The sequence below is a fragment of the Lontra canadensis genome, unplaced genomic scaffold (genome assembly GCF_010015895.1).
Source record: "Lontra canadensis isolate GAN:19392208 unplaced genomic scaffold, GSC_riverotter_1.0 scaffold11, whole genome shotgun sequence".
In the NCBI taxonomy this organism is placed as follows: domain Eukaryota; kingdom Metazoa; phylum Chordata; class Mammalia; order Carnivora; family Mustelidae; genus Lontra; species Lontra canadensis.
Window position 1 is genome coordinate 17,849,042 of NW_022631005.1, and position 18,180 is coordinate 17,867,221.

At 34.1% G+C, this 18,180-nt stretch overlaps 1 protein-coding gene and 1 non-coding gene across 2 annotated transcripts in view; one reads left to right on the forward strand and one right to left on the reverse strand.

The window, feature by feature from the left end:
• LRP1B (LDL receptor related protein 1B) overlaps nt 1-18,180 on the forward strand; it is a 1,927,222-nt gene that overhangs the window by 23,021 nt on the left and 1,886,021 nt on the right. The gene's annotated exons all lie outside the window — the stretch shown is intronic.
• On the reverse strand, nt 6,075-6,177 carry LOC116866975. The gene has a single exon (XR_004382536.1). It is a non-coding gene; the product is annotated as a small nucleolar RNA U13 (small nucleolar RNA).

Genomic DNA, 18,180 nt, shown 5'->3' on the forward strand with positions numbered 1-18,180 from the left:
TGTCTTAGCATGCAATGAAAGATGATACAAGATTTGAAAATGACATACAGGGAGGTGAAAGGCTGCTCACATTGGGCAATGGTATATTTGAAGTGACAAAAAATGGAAGGTATTAAATTCTGGTATATTTTGTGTATCAATGGCATAAAAGTTACAGTGGAATATAGAGTAGACCTGAATTCAGAGATTTTGCTTTGTATCCAGGCTCCAGCTTCTGCTACTTCCTAGCAGCCATGACCAAATCACATATTTTCTCCAAAACTGAATTTTTGGATCTGTAAAATGTAATTAAAGACAGCTTATTATATGGAATTGTTTTAAAACTGAACAAGAAGGGCCACCAGGGTGTGTAGTCAGGTGAGTGTCACTCTCTGGGTTTCTGCTCAGGTCTGATCTCCAGGTTCTGGGATTGAGCCCCCTGTTGGGTTTGGCAGGCAGCAAGGAGTCTGCTTGAGATTCTGTCTCCCTCTCCCTCTACTCCTCCTGCTCATGCTCTCTCTTTTTCTTTTTCTCTCAAATAAATAAATAAATAAATAACACTTTAAAACCAAATAAGAAAATCAAAGTGCTTTTCAAATTCTATAGCACTTTACAGAATTAAAACTTAATTATTCCACAACATTATTAATGAAAGTGAGTTCACTTTTGTGTTTTTTTTTTTTTTTTCAGTTGCCTATTTTGGAATCTTTATTTCTTTTGTTTAATTCTCATTTCTTTAACTTATTTGTATGGATGGCAGGAAAACACAACTTACTAATTGTTTACTATTTTAAAAATACTTATTGTGGCCATTCTAGAAAAAATTAGACTTATGAAAAAAAGTGTGAATGACACAGTAATGGAAAACCATCATTTCTATATTAGAAAGAAAAAAAAAATAGGCTGAAGTGTAGCAAACAGGATTTCAGAGGGGTGGCAAGTATGTGTACAAGCAACACAGCGGCTCATTTTTTGTGATGACAAGTGCCTTAAGTGAAGTGAAATGAGACACTGTAGAAGTTCAGCTTCTGTGCTGTATAAATCTAAGTACTTTTAAAAAATCAGGTTAAGAAATATTTTATCTAAGTTAGCCTTTAGTAACTTTAGAAGAGTATACAACCCTAAGGAACACATGAAATAAGACACTATTATTTAAAATGTTTTATGAAGAAAAATAGTCATATTAATAATTGAAATATGAACATAATATAAAATACGAACCATTGCTAGGTAGTAGATTTAATCTTAACTCTAGACCCTGAAAAGTTTTTGAAATATAAAGTTATTTTGGTTTATAAGAAAAAATCACATCTTCTGTATTAATGAATTATTTCTGGAAATTTACAAGCTTATAACAATTATAACATTGTGATTGATCACCTTTCAAATCAAATGTTTTACAACTTCAGATTTGTCTCTTATTCTTAAGTGGCTACCAAATCACTCACTCTATGTAGCACATTCCACAGAAAATATTTTAATTCTTTACTGAATTTTTTCAAAATTCTACATTTTGAAAACTATATAGCCCTATATAAACGCAATGAAAAATATCATCCCACCCATACTGGCCCTATTTAATGGAATGTACCAAAGAAGAGATGACATCATCATTATTGTCAATGTGGAAGTAGGTATTTATATAATTTTGTTCACTGAAAAGTAGTAGGAAGTTCAGTCCATTTACCATTCTGCTACTAGAATGAGCTTTTAAATAACCCAAGCAGGTCTTCTTTCTAAACTTCTTCAGTGGGTGGTCTTTTTTAGAATAAAGGTTTGCCTTTAGACTAACCTGTGATCTTCCTTCCTCAGCATGGGGCATAGAGAGGGCCTGGAGCTTGCTTGCCAAACTGGGCTCATCTTCAGTCAGGTGTGCCGGGTGCCCTTTCCCATCTTTGCAAATCGGCTTATGATTTCCCTCAAAACACTTGCCAGGAACTGTTGTGATTGTAAACCACTGTTAATATCTTTTCTCTTAGACTGTGGGCTCCTGAGAGCAGGGAATACATTTCTGTTTCTGTCATTCACTTGTAACATCTGGAAGTGGTAGGAAGTTTAAGACAGATGAGTAAATACAACTAGTTATTTTCCCAACTGGTCTTGAAAAAGCTCAATTTGAGAACGTCTCCAAGGTGTAGGCACTAACTCTATGGAGCTCTCCAGATGTTTAAGTAATGAAGCCATGAATTGTTCATTGCTTGCTTGTTTAAAGACTGGTTGGATATGGGGCGCAGTGTTAAGCATTTGCCTTTGGCTGGGCTTGGGTCATGATCCTGGGATTAAGCTCTGTGTGGTCTGACTCCTTGCCTGTCCAGGGAATCTGCTTCTCCCTCTCAGTCTGCCGCTACCCCCGCTTGTGCTCTCCTGCTTTCTCTCTCTGTCAAATAAATGGATAAAATATTAAAAAAAAGAAAAAGACTGGTTGAATATAAGGCTGATAAAATGATTGAGAAGGTATGTAGCCACTGTTTCCTGAGATGAAACCCAACCAACTCAGCCTGGGTGAGCTGAGAAGAGACAGATTTTTGAATACGTTGCTGTCTAACATGCGCTCCAGTGCAAATGCAGTGCTAATGATTTAAGTGTAAAGCAGAACATTTTAAAAAAACCTTTATGACCTTGTGTTAAATCAAACTTATCTCTGACCAATATAGCCACCCACAGGACTCAATCCAATATTAAGAAAATGCCTAGTTTTAAAGTACTTTTTGGAGTACTGATTTCAGGCCAGATTTTACTAAATCAAAGAGTGCCAGTTTCCTTCATGCCAAACATTACACTAAACCCCTCTGGAAAAGGAATAAAGACTGCTGAGAAATAACTGATGAGGCTTTTAATGTCAATAAATGTCATTTTGTGCCTCAGTATTGTGAGAGTTTCCTTTTCACAAATGGAAGAGGGATTTTATAAACTCTCCTGTGAAAGGATGGGGATTTAGAGTTGGCATTAGTAGACCCTATAATAAAACAAATCCCTCCTTCAAGTCCCCCTTGAAGTGAAGAATGGCTCTTGAACTTTTCATTTGGTAATATGTGGATTATAGCTATCCCTCCTCTTACCACTAAGGTGTGTGTCATCTTCTTTGCTATCTTTGTAAATACCCTACTGGGAGAAAGAGGAAGTAGAGAAGAATTGAGAAATAGCCTTTTGGCTTCATTAGACATTGCTTGATTAAAGATTTGGAAGGTGCTGTGAAAATACATTTAGTTTTCTGACAATCTTGTAAATGAAGCTCAACAAGTATGCACCAGAGTACTGATCAGATACTTGGGAGGAAGCTTTTACACAGCTGACAGATCCTGCTAATGAATCCTGGATTGGCACAATATTTAATTTGGCTTTTCCTTATATACAGCAGGTATATAAGAATCAGCCACTAGCTTGAGGTTGGAGATGTCATTTATTTGGCATATTGTGTTCATTAGTGTTTGTGACATATTCCAGCTTAAAATATTGTGCTAGTCAATGTATCTGTATTTATAAAAATATCATTGGGCAATCTCTTGCAGGATTAGAATGTTAAATGGCATTTGTGAAAGAAAAAATATGCTTGTAACTTCATTAATTGTTTGGCTAAGACTTCTTCCATTATTATTTTTTTTTAACTGTAAAATTTGTACACTGCCAATGACTTTAGTTAGCTTCTTAGGTGGCTGCCAAAACCAAATAATCACATTAAACTCAAGGTGCATTATTTTACATATTCAAAGAACATAAAGAACACAAAGACTACAGAGCTGGGTTTCTTTATTAATGAAACTATCACTATAAGAAAGACTATAATGATACTAGGTTTAGCACTAATATGAAAGAAAGACAAATAGTACTGTCTGTATTTAGGGAACAGTTTATACATTTGTGTATACATTAATTTAACAGCGTGATCTTCTGGGTTTCCAGGGACTAAAGCTATACATAGCAACAAAACAATTTTATGAAAATAATTTCCCCAATTAATTTACATAATTTAATTAATGTGCATAATTTACATAATTATTTTCATCTGCATGAAAATTAAGACTTAAAAATTACAACTTGAATAATTTGTTAGTAAAGTCATTCAAATATTAAAATATATGGGGTTTAAAATACCAAATACATTAATTAACTCATGACTCTCTACAGATCTTTAAGACTGTGAGATTTTGGAGGAAGACTTTTAACTCCCCAAAGTACAGAATCTACTTCATACCAGAGAATCATATGTATCCTTTCCCCATGATTGAGAAAGCAAAAATGATATTTACACACTTACACCGAGGGAGACATAAACCCTGAAATTCAAGGAGTAATTACAATAGTGATTAACTACCAAATTATTCCTAGTTCTTTTTTATTTTCACATTAATTAAATTTCAATATAATTTAATTTAGCTTTTAAAATGTACATATTTCAGTGTTTGCTAATATTTTTTATTTTGGTATGATTATCAGTTTTTCCTTTATACTTAATTAAAAATATGTCAAATAAATTTAAGGGGTCTTTTTTTCTATTTATGTAAAATATCTTACTCTATTTTCCATGTCTTTCATGGTCCAATTTTGTGGCATGAGTTTCATTAAAAAAGATTTGTTTTTTAAACTTATTATCAGTAGATAATTTAAAAAACAGCATTTTCTTTAAGTAACTATAAGTATGCTACACATGGCTATTGTCTTGAGACACCGCTGTAGGCTTTCAAACGCATTTCCACATACTTTGAATCATTCTAAACATCAATCATGTAAGAATATCAGCTGTTATTTCATACAGGAAAAAATTTAGACTCACACAAAGTCCAACAAACAGTAAGTGTCAAAGTTCCATAAAGTCTAGGACTCAAATCTTTCTATCTCTAAGGCCTTTGTCTTTTAAATTACAGCATCATTATGTAGCTTCCTACCAAAAGCATATTAATATTTAATAAAATATAATATTATGACAATAGAGCATTATCAGAGTTTTGTTTTTTAACAAACATCTCAAAAGTAAAAGAAACATATAAGTGTTTCTTTCTATACTAGTTAGAACCCCATGGGAGGCTAAAAACTTATTCTAATAATGGCTTATGTACTCAAAACATTTTGGGAATTCTTATTTTGGAATTGCCTTAAAAGCCTACAGCATTTTCTTTAAACTCAATGCTTTCAAATCTTGATTTCTACAGTGTAAATTTGATTTTTTTTTCTTTTTACATAATCAGAAGCCTTATAGAGGTCAGATTTGTGAATGAAGTGATAGATTTGACTTGTTATTTTGGTTTTGACTTTCAAATTTTGAAACAGATTTTAAGTAGTAGGTTGTATCCAAAGGTAACTGTAAGTGAAATCTTTAAAAAATGGTTTTCTTAATATTACCAATAGTACATTAAACTTGGTATTTATGTCTACCTTAATGGATAGCTAGCATCATTTGGAGTTTTTAGGACTGGAAGAATCATCCACAATTCTATTTTATCAGTGTGTATACATATGTATGTATACACACACACAAACATACACACACACTGATATGTATTATAAAAAACAGATTTTTATATTTGAATATGTGTAAGATATGCAGACTACATCTAACATATGTTTTATATCAAAATGTGCATAATATATGCAGAGAGACACACTAACATGTCTTGTGTTTCAATTTTGTGAAATACGAATGTGGCCATTTCAATCTAGATAATGCCAATCATTTATGTAACTTGGATGTTACATAGACTTCTCCTAAAAGAATGACTTATGTTCCTTAGTGAATGAATATGAAGTGACATTTGAGAGGGTCCAGCTGCCAACCTACACTAGTAAGGAGGTCTAGCTTGCCTGTGGTCCATATCACTAGAGCAATCACCACTGTTTGAGAATGAATCAGACTACATTGTCCTTTATTTCTTTAAATACAAACTCTGCAGCCCATTAACTCACCTAATCCCACTTCCCTTCCCAAGTTCACAATCCAAGTGTGCCCCTGCCAAAAACAAAACAAAACAAAACAAAACAAAACAAAAACAACACAACAATTGGGGGTTAATAGTTCAGTTAGATAAGAATAATTTAAAAATTAAAAATAATTTAAAATTTAAAAATAAATTTGCCTGTGGAAATTTCTTTGTCCAGGTTCATATCAGATGGGTAATGGGATGAGGCGTTAACAAGTTTTGAGGGAGGCACATGTCACACAATGGTGTGAACACCCAATCATCATGCTTATGAATTACAAAGGATCCTGGAAATTACTTCTTAAAATTTTTTAAAGATTTTATTTATTTATTTGAGAGAGAGAGAGAGAGAGAAAGAGTGGGGGGAGGGAGGGGCAAAGAAAGAGTGAGAAGCAGACTCTCTTCTGAGCAGGAAGCCCATTGTGGGGCTCCATGCTCTGGGCTCCATCCCAGGACTCTGAGATCATGACCAAAGCCAATGTCTGCTACTTAACCACTGAGCCATCCAGGGGCCACCTGTAAATTACTTTCCTCCCTTTCTCTCTCCTTTCATCCTTGAGTCCCACTGCCCTCAAAGCGAAGAAGAAATATGTGGGTGGTGGGACAATGAGTCCTTATAAGAGGAAGGCTAAATTGGAAATAGCTTATGAAGAACCAAAATCAATCTCAAACTATCAGTTTAATTTTATAATCATGTTGTAGAATCATTAAAGAAGCTTGGTTATTATCATCAAGATTTTTTTTTCTGGTTTAAAAGGTGAGAGGTTAATGGCTCATTTACTGAAGTATGCAGTTTTCTTTCATTTTTCACTTACAATTATCTTTACTTGTTTTAAAATGCAATGCAGTCTCCAAAATGTATTGTAGTTATTCATTATTTCTGTCAATTAAACTTTCTAAATCATAGATTTAAATGAATCACAAATAAGCATTAATAGATTTCAATCACTGGATGCCTACTTCCTGGAAGTAATGAATGGGGCAGATTTACTCTGGAAAAATCTGTTTTTTTTGTGGCAGCTGAAGCACTGGGGCTCAGCAGATGTTAGTTTCTAAAAAGCTGGTATTCACTTTGGGAATGGACTCTGGACATCGGTGTTGTCTTTCTCCATAGGATCAAATTGTCAGAGCAATGCCAATGCCAATATATTTTTGACTGAAACAGTGATATCTTCATAAAGCATCTGTGTTCTGTAAGCACTTCAGTGTGGTGCCTAGGTTGCCTGATATCTTAAGGCAAAGTCATGATTTCTAAACAACAGACCCTAAATTTCCTTTGAGGTTTTCATAGGTAGATCCAATTTTAGATAAGTAACGTAAATTGTCCTTAAATTTAGTCTAAAAAATTACAGTGGTCTCATCAAGGAGACATAATGTTTACAAATGTAGAAAATTTCAGTTGTAATCATTATGGTAACATCGTACACATATGCATTGTTTGTGAAATTAAAATCAGCAACTTTTTTTTTTTTTTTTTTAATAGACTGCATTAGTTCTCTAGTTCGCCAGGCTCCATGATAACTGACGTCTCTCTAACACTTAGAATCCAGGTTACTATCCCGGGAGTGGTGTTATAATGAGGTTGTTGCCATAGAAACTTTGCAATCATTGATGCACTTTTACTATTGGAACTTAAATGCTATGGCAAATTTAGAATTTTAAATCATTTAGAAACAGAACAAATTCTGTGGGGATAGTGTATTATTCTTTCATCTGAAATAAACCACTTGGGAGAACTAATTATTTTGAAAATCGAGGAAAGGTGCTTAAAAGCACAATGGTGCCATTTGAGATCTAAGGCTAAGAGAAGAATTTGGTCAGGCAAATGCAGGTTACTGATAGAAATCCAGTGTCAGAGGGGCGCCTGGGTGGCTCGGTGGGTTGGGGCCTCTGCCTTCTGCTAGGGTCGTGATCCCAGGGTCCTGGGAACGCCCCGCATAGGGCTCTCTGCGAGGCAGGGAGCCTGCTTCCTCTTCTCTCTGCCTGCCTCTCTGCCTACCTGTGATCTCTGTCTGTCAAATAAATAAATAAATAATATTAAAAAAAAGAAATCCAGTGTCAGAAAATCCCAGTGAATGCCAGTTTGATTTGGGATTGCTAATACTTAAAATAGCACGGATAATTTTTCATGCACGTGAAATAAATAAGCTTGCTAAGGAAGTATAGAAATGATAGATTGCCTGTCTTTAAACTATCAGTTAACTCTTAAATTTCTGTTTGAGATTTAAGCAGAAAATATTTTATCCTCCAAATCATGTTACTATTATAATATATGATTTGCCTCTAATGTTCAATACAGGCTTTAGAATAAAATGGGTTGATTGCTTTATGGAATGTACTGCCCTGTAGTCACTATTCTAAACTACTGTTGCCCATTACCTTTAAAGGTAAAGCCCATTGGAGTAATGGCCATCAAAGGAAGATATGGATTAGAATATCTCAATAAGATCAAATAACCATGTTGAATTTGGTTTTGCATATGCATTACTGTTGAATAATGAGTTTTCCAACATTATGTATCATGGCATGTGACAGAAGATTACAGTGACTATACATATGTACTGGATATCAACTTGTGTTTTTCTCATTTTATTCCATATGAATAATGTTTCCAAGTAGAAATCCACTAAGTTATTGCCTAGGAGCTAGTTTCCTGTTCATTTATTAAAGAATCATCCATCATGGCAAGAGTCAACACTATGTTTAGAGGAGAGAAGGGAGTTCTAATTAAGGAACATCCACTTGATTAACAAAAGTGAATTCCAACTTTTGGAATTATATCTCTTTTGAAAATTATCAGTGGTGCTGTTTAGAGTGCATTTCTTCTTTGTTTTCTCATTTAGCCATGGCTTAGTCCATTTAGATTGCCCAGAATAATATGAGGCCCCGAGTAAATTAAGATTGACTTAACTTTAAGATTGACTCTATAATTTTTCTCAATATGTTACTCATCTATTTATTGTAGCTCTACTTCTATGAGAGATAATAACAAAAAGAGCAATTTTATCTATTTTACTAACTTTGCCCCTGTTAAAGACAATTTAGACTTTAGACTACAAAGTTCAGATTTTGCTTGTTTGGTATTTAATGTTACAAAGGGGTCTTAAAAACTTTAAATGAATACACATTTGAGTGTTTTTATGAAAAGAATAAAATATGTTCTCTAAGCTGAAAAGAAATTAAAGAACCATTTTAAGAATCCTCAAATGGGCCAGTTTCCTGTAATATCTACAACTAATTAATTATTAACACTGTGGGATAGTTTTGGTAATTCAGATATATTCTTTAAAATTCATCTGTGCACTTTGAACTATTGTAAACATTTTCCTTAATGTTTACAAATCCGATTGTTCTATTACAGAACATCAGAGATTTAAGATTCAGTGAGGTCTAAATATATGTGGCACTCTTGATGATGTCCTTGAAACTACTGAAAATATTTATTGAAAGCACATTTTCCACTTCTGATCCCAAGCAAATTTCCTTCTTCCTTTATCTTTGTCAGGTTAGAGTTAATGTGCTGAGGCAGAGGAATATGAGTAGGAGGAGAATATCTATGTACTGTTTTTTTTTTTTTTTTTAATCTATGTACTCTTGATTTGCTGATCTTGTTAAAGGACCATGCAAGAGAGTAAGAATTTTTTATGACTTATTCTTGTTCTTCCAGAACATTAAAAAGTAGATAATTTAGATGGGGAAAATTATTAGACTTTGATGCTTCATTTTCAGGGACTTGTAAGAAGAAAAATTGACAGAGTGATTTATTCTCATGACAAGATTGTAAAGAGTACAAGAAGTACAAAAACTCAATCTGTTGTTGTTTCATTATTTACGTTTGCACATGATGTCTTCTTTATCCTGAATGCCATATTTGAGTTCTTCAAAATGGTAATATGGAATCCTCATAAAGAATTACACAGGCAACTTCAACCAACTAACTTCTTAATTTAATGGTAATTATATGGTTTAAAAATGTACTTTCTTTTTGTGGCATATTTTTTCAATAGATAGCTCTGTGTATGCTGACATTAAATCATTTTGATGTCCTTCAAAGTACATACTAGCTTACTTAAATTTTGAAATGTAGAGATCTGTTTAGCAACTTTAAAATTGAAAAGTACCAGATATGATTTTCTAAATAATTTCTCAAATCAGTAATCTAACTTTAAAATGTTAATTGCTTAATCCAAATATTATGTAAAATTAAACTGTTGCTTTCCTTTTTGGACATGTGGTACATTGCAGAATAAAATGTGATTCTTTCTTTATAAATAATAATCAACTAAAAAATGCCTTGCTCATTTTTAAAATGGGTCAAAAGCATGGGGCCACATCACTTTAAAGAGAGTGAAGAACTTAAAATGGAGTTTACACTGATTATTTTTTTCAAACAGGTATGTTTGAAAGTTTTCTTATAAAATAGGTCCTGTTTGACACTATAAATAAGATAACATCCCCTCTCTCAAAGTGTTATATTCTAGTAGAAGAACTGCTAGTGTGAGAAGTTCTCGTTTTGTACTAGGCAAAATAGATACAACAGGATTCTTGGGAAAACAGGTTTTTTTTTGCAGTGATAATCTCAGCAGACTGCAGACTGAGTTCGTCTAGTGGTCTGTCTAAACATGCACATAAAAAAATTGTAATGATCAATAATTGCATAGTCACTCTGCCAGATTTTTTTAAAAAGAGTTTACATCTGCTGTCTTATGTGACTTCGTAAGGGCTCTATGGAATAGTAACATAGAGCTGATGTGTTTTAAGAGTAAATGAGTTAATACAAACATTTACTTTCATAGCCAGGAATCAGGGACTGAATTCTGTGGTCAGGTCATACTCTCATCACAGTATGAGGCTGATGGTTCATTTATTGGAACAGATGGATTATAACATATGGTAAATGGTTACAGGCGTAGTTAATATCACATTGGAAGATCAGAATTGGTACAAAAGGAACTTTGTAGAGTGTACATTATTTGGGGGTCATGTGAATAATGGAAATGATTGTTTTGCTTGTCAGGTTATGTCTCAGGATATTCTACTTTCCCTATGCCTTACTTAGAGTTCTTAGTGAGATTATTTTCTGGGTAAACATTCTGTGGTATCTAGTTCTAGTGTGATACAGAGCAAGGTTGTGTTCTTTGATTAGTCCATTGCTATCCCATCAAATTGTTAAACTTCTCCCATAATAGCTTTTGCATAAAATATTATCAATAATGTCCCTGCCTTCTCATATAGGACAATGTGGTTAGAACTAAGTAAAACAAATCCACAGAGTTCTGTCAACTTTTCCAAAAGGGAATGTGAGTGTAATACAAGTTTTACTTATTTGGGTTTATAAAAAATAACTCTAGGAGCACTTGGTTTGCTCAGTTGGTTAAGCGTCTGCCTTAGCCTTAGGTTATGATCCCAGGGTCCTAGGACTTCTTGCTCAGTGGGGAGTCTGCTTCTTCCTCTCCTTCTGCTTTCTCTATCACTCTCTTCCTTTTTCTCTCAGATAAATAAAATACAATCTTAAAAAAAATAAGTCTAGCACAGAATGGATAGTTAAGTAGACTAAGATCTGGCACCTAAAATGAATTCCAGTTAATGTCATCTTGGTTTTCACAATTGTTGATACATAGGACTATTTCACAAGCACTAAATGGAACTACAAAGTAATTTCATATTAGATCCCAAGTAATCTTGACATGGTAATGTCTTCCTGTTTCTTTGGGTTGGGTTCTAATCCAGAGAGGCTACATGAAACAGTTTAACAACAAACATCTATTTTCTAATCTGCTTGTAAAAATGATCAGATATACAAAATTGAAGATGTAACATTACATATATTAAATACTAAATGTTAGCATTTGCTAAGCTCCTTTCCAATTCAAAGAAAAAATATACATTGAAGGAGATATTTTCTGATTTTAGGAGGGGTTAATTTGGAAACTGAATAAACCTAAAAGATACTGGAGTATGGTTTAATGCCTGGAGCTTGTAATTAACTAAGACCTGTAATACCCCTTTGAGAACTTATAGAATGTTTGTCATTGGTTTCATCTAACTCATTTGCATGGTCACCTTAGTTGTTGCTTTGTTCTTAAATATAATGAAACAAAAATTTTAATTAAAGGATACACACATATACACGCTATAGCTAAGTGGTTGTTTGTATAAAGTATACTAGATATTTTAAGTACTTAATGAATATTAGGGAACTATAAACTATGGAGTCTATTGAACTACTGAGTCCCTTGGAATCAATTTACCCTACACTAATGGCATATCACAGGTTCTTATTAAGGGATTTTTTTTTTTTTTAACAGCGAGGTGCTAAAGAGGATGCTGTAGCAGAATATACATTTGGTAACTTATACTCTTGTGCATTGCTCCATGTCTTGCTAAAAACATATAATATCCCATTGTGAGTAGGTTCTAAAATATAGGGGTCCATCTGCTGATTTTAAAAAAGACTTTGTATAGATGCATATTGCATCCATTTTTCTGTTGTTCTCTCTGAACAGAAGACTCTTACCATTTTCATCAACATTTTACAGTTTGAAATTAACACAGTGGTTACCTTACCGTAGTACCTAACGTGTGGTTAATTGGTTCAATCCACATAAATACTACAAATATTCACTGCAGTGTAGCAGCATATAGGTATATATAAGGTAGAAGAAACATGGCATCCAATGAAATCTTTATTAAATTCCTTCCTGAATTATTTTCTCCTGTTTTTAAGTATCTCTTAAAATACTTATAGAATCCCCAAATTTTAGTATGGGAAGGCAACTTACCTTAAATTATAGTGTATTTTTGTCACTTTATTTTAAACTACATAATAAATAATATAATAAATAATATATATATTATATATAATTATATATATTATATATATAATAAATAATATTAACTAGTAATGCTATAGTCTAAAATAAGCATGTTGAATGAAATGTTTTGAATCTACTTTCTGTGCCTACTTGGACTGATGATTCTTTTTGCTAACTGTAAGTACAATTTAATATTTAAGGATTTTACAACAACATAAGGTCATGTGGTCCCTCATAATGTCAATCTTGTATAGTCTGTGACCACCTTAAACTTTAGTTTATCTTTGTAGGTCCCAAACAAAGGTGGATGGAACACTGAAGCCAATTTCAAACATAAAGTCATAATCAAGGAAATATCAGCACAACAGCCAAAAATTATGGAAAAGGAGTTTAAATCATTGCCTATCTCTTGAAGAATTAATAATAGTTGCCTTACCTGCACCATAACTTCTTGAGAGTCACTTTCAAATTCTCCCTGCTCCTATTGTATAAATTAATCACTTGTATGGTATCTGCTCTGTAACTCTCCCACCTTTCTTGTGCTGAATTCTCCAAACATGTTCTTTCATCTGGCCAAAATACAGGTTTAGTTTTCCAAACACCCCTGTGCTACCAGCATGCATCACAAAACACACACCTTCCTGGGTATGTGCTCTGTTCATCCCAAGTAGGTCTTTTCATCTCCACTCTCTTGCCTTTCTGGCTTTTCTGGTTCTGTGGTTCACACATTCAATGACCATGTAAATATGGACAGTGGAAAGAGGGGCAGATTTTCAACACTATATTTTGTTTTACCTGTTACATTTATTTTCTTGGCTGCTTCTTCTTTTTTTAAAGATTTTATTTATTTATTTGACAGAGAGATCGCAAGTAGGCAGAGGGGCAGGCAGAGAGAGAGAGGGGGAAGCAGGCTCCCCGCTGAGCAGAAAGCCTAAGGCGGGGCTGGATCCCAAGACCCTGAGATCAGGACCTGAGCTGAAGGCAGAGGCTTAACCCACTGAGCCACCCAGGTGCCCCTCTTGGCTTTTCAAGAGCTTCTTGCTCTTAAAAAGGGAATGATCTGCACTAACTATCCATTCATTTCTTTTGTTTTTTGTTACACTGAAGTGGGATGAAGGATGATTTTATGTAATGGCCTACGTAAGGTATTTTTCATACATTTTTGGGTCAATAAAGTGATTCTGCTCTTAAGGAACTTAATAAATAGGTGATTAGGGAGTGTGGAAAGAAAGAGAAAGTGAAATTGCCCTTGTTTTCATGGAACTCATGGTCTACTAGAAAAGATAATATTTGCATTATAATGATCAGTAATGAGTTTTAGTTACTGCAGAAGGAATGTAGACATGGTAGCAAAATGAATAGAACAGAGATGTTCTGATTTGGATGAGGAAAAAATTTGACTTATGACTGATGGAATATGAAAATGTAAGACAGAGTATTTAGAGATGGTGAGAAAAGTGCAGTACAGTTTTGCAGATGGAAATGCATGCATGGTCCATGTAAATGGCCTCTGAGCTTTTATGTGCTTTTAGTATTAAAGTATAGATAGTTTACAACTGTGTTTTCTTATACATGTTTTCAAAATAAATGTAGAAAAATTACGGTGACAGTTTTAGTAGGAAAATAATGTATGTCTGGAAATTCAGACGAAAAACTGAACACTTATTCAGATTAGAAATTGCTATTGGGGCACCTGGGTGGCCAAGTCGGTTAAGTGACTGACTCTTGATTTTGGCTCAGGGCGTGATCTCAGGGTACTGGGATGGAGCCCTATATAGAGTTCTGCACCCAGCAGGAAGTCTGCTTGATATTCTGCCCCTCCCTCCACCTCTCCCTGGCTCTCTCGCTCTCAAATAAATAAATCTTTTAAAAAATTGCTGTTAGGGGACGCCTGGGTGGCTCAGTGGGTTAAGCCGCTGCCTTCGGCTCAGGTCATGATCTCAGGGTCCTGGGATCGAGCCCCGCATCAGGCTCTCTGCTCAGCAGGGAGCCTGCTTCCTCCTCTCTCTCTGCCTGCCTCTCTGCCAGCTTGTGATCTCTCTGTCAAATAAATAAATAAAATCTTAAAAAAAAAAAAAATTGCTGTTAGGGGCACCTGGGTGGCTCAGTGGGTTAAAGCCTCTGCTTTCGGCTCAGGTCATGATCCCAGCGTCCTGGGATGGAGCCCCACATGGGACTCTCTGCTCGGTGGGGAGCCTGCTTCCCTTCCTCTCTCTCTGTCTGCCTCTCTGCCAACTAGTGATCTCTCTCTGTCAAATAAATAAATAAAATCTTTAAAAAAATTGCTGTTAATACTTGTTTGTTAATAGTTGTTGGAAAACTTAATTATATTTACCATCTCATATATCCATAACTATGCATATATAGGGTTTTTTCACTGAGCTTTTATGTTTATACCTTTGAAAGCTATAGAATTTATAAAAGTCCTATGCAGAAAAGATACACAACTTTATAAATTTACAATTCTCAAAGGAGTCAGATTGCATTGTTTAATCCACTGCATGATTGTTTATGCTTCCTTATCTGAAGGTCATGGGGCTTCACTGTTTATTATTTTCTGTTATTTTCTAAAAGTAATTTTTATAAGGTAACTTCTCACAAGGTTATGAACCTTAAAGACAATATTGAGAAAAGTACCTAAGTATGTGTGATGAAATATCAGGGTAAGCAAATAGGTACTATGTATAATTTATATGAGAATACTAAAATGTAAAAAAAAAAAAGAAAGAAAGAAAGAAAGTCTGAATCTATAGAAGTTAGCACTTTTTCTCAATATTCAGATATAGTTACCAGCCAGCTAGTATTTATTTGTAAATAATTACTAAGAATTTATTAAGTAGCAACCAATATATTAGGCACTTTCTCAAACGATAAAGGAGCCAAAGATCAGCTGCACAAAACAGAAAATCTTACTCACAATGCTATATGCAGAGGACATGAAATTACACCTGAAACAAGACACCTGGAGGATCAATCTAGAGATGGTACTGGAGCTCACTGATGACCCACATTCTTTTTATTCGGTTTCCTTTCCATCCTCAGTGTTGACTTTAATTTCCCTACTTTTTACCTGCTGGAGGAAAGGAGGAAGGAAGAAGAAAGGGTAGCAGAAGGGAATTTCTCAGAGTAGCTCTGTCATTTATCACAGAAGGCACATTTTTCTAGAATCTCTCCAAAAGTCTTCTAACATTTCATTGGTCAGAATTCGGTCACATGCTCATCCCTAGCTGTGAGAGAGGCTAGGAAGAGAGTTTCTGGAAAGGGGGTATGTACTAGGCATAACTTGCTTAGACCCATTGCAATGTATCCTTTTGGACTGAATGTATTTTCTTCCTAAATAAAGATGGAGTTTTAATTTGAAAGAAAAGGTATCGAAGGTGGGCATTGGTGGCATGGGGTAGGGACAGGGAATTGGTTAATGTCTGGTATCTTTCCTGTAGAGATAGAAAGCCACTTTCTCATAGCTAAATTTCAGAAATGAGTCCTGAATTCAGATCTTTAGATGCAAGTCCAAATGCTCTTCTCTTAAACCTAAGAGGTTTTAAAGGAAAGTTTGGGTGCTTTTTTTCTTCAGGACTTATTTTCAAAGGACTTATCTATACTTTTAAAAAGCATAATTTTCAGCTTTTACTTACCTTCCAAAATTCAAATCAAATAAAACCAACCTTATTCTTTATTATGAGACATACAGAGAACAGGATCCAGATTGATCACTAATAGCACCTATCACATTGCAAAATGGTGACATTGTGTTTTCCAACTTCACAGTGTTCTTTAAACACTTTCATTTAACATATAAATACTTTTGCCAGTCTAAAAAATGAGCTTGCCTCTGAAAATAGAAGTGTTAAATAAATATGAAATGACATTTATACTTCATTTTAAAAATGAACAGTCTTCTTACTTAATTCTTTGCTTACAGAGCAGGTAATTACAGAAGATAATCTAGGTAGTGAAGGCAGATTTCACTTACTGGTTAATCAAAAATAAAACATAAACAATGAGAAATTTTCAAGGAAATCCATATAGAATTTTTAGCCTTATCTAGGAAGTTACTGTAATTATATCTTTTCTTTAAGGGAACTTGTTGGAATAAAACTAAAATTGTTTTTAAATTAAATAAGGTATTTTATATTAGTTAACATATAACATATCTAGATATTTCTCTAGTTTCTAATATTAATACATTTTTCATATAAATGAACTATAGTAATCGCCTAGAAACCATACATCCACTTAAAGTCTTGAAAGGTGAAATTTTTATATGATGAAATTCCCCTAGAGGCTAAGAATAAGTTAGGAACAAGAATACCAAGTGGATAGTACTTTGTATTCTAGTTCATTTTTCATTAAGTCAACTTGCATATTCTGGTTTTATAGTTCCATAGGATTCATATAAATAATTCACACACTTGGTTCAAAGTGTGGAAATAATTGATAGGAGATTATTTGGAGTATTTTGGTTTCCAGTGGTGAATACCTGTCTTATAAAATAAAATCTTGAGTATTTTTTAAAATATCAGATTCTCCTTATCTTTCCTATATGTAATTATTTTCATCTTTGTGCCCACAGTATTGGTATGATTGTCAGGATAGAGAGGAGAGAGTATAGGGTTTGAGGTGGAAAAGACTGAGCCTATTTTGTCAACTTCTAAAATGGTGGTGATCACAGCGCAATTACAAGGCTGTTTTGGGGATTTGAGATAACACAGGTAAAGAGTATCTGATCCTCATAACTTGAAACTGAGCTGTTATCATTACCATTTACAAGTTAGGAAACCAAGTCTTAGAACTATGTGTATAGTTGTTATTTGTAAATAAAAATATGGTTTAAAGCATTTATAAATATGATTTCCAACTTTGCCTTGTTTCTGACAATGATCAATTTTTTTGAATCAGTGATAAATGAAATTATGCTTTACTTTATTTTATTTATTTATTTATTTTTAAAGAGAGCAAGCGAGTGTGCACAAGTGGGGGATGGGGTAGAGGGAGAGAGAGAATCTTAAACAGGCTCCCAGCTCAGTGTGGGGCATGATGCAGGGCTCATTCTCACCACCTTGAGATCATGACCTGAGCCAAAATCAAGAGTCAGATGCTTAACCGACTGAGGCACCCAGATGCCCCTATTTTAATATAATACAGAGTAGTTTTTCATCTTTACATATTTTCTCCTTATCCATATAGATGAAAAAATACATCTAGCACCTTGCTTTTTTGTGATGGAAACTCACAGATAAACATTTTGGATATATGATGAAGCCAGTCATGTGATACATGACTAAAAGCATGCCTGACTATGAAAGATATGAGGGGAAAAAAATGAACAAAACCAAAAAAGCAGAAGACAAATACCACACCGAAAACCAAATCATAAAACCAAATCCTCTTTTCTGAAAATAGAAGAGTGGTCCCCTTTTATCCATGGTTTAGCTTTCAAGAGTTTCAGTTATCTGTGGTCAACCGTGGTCCTG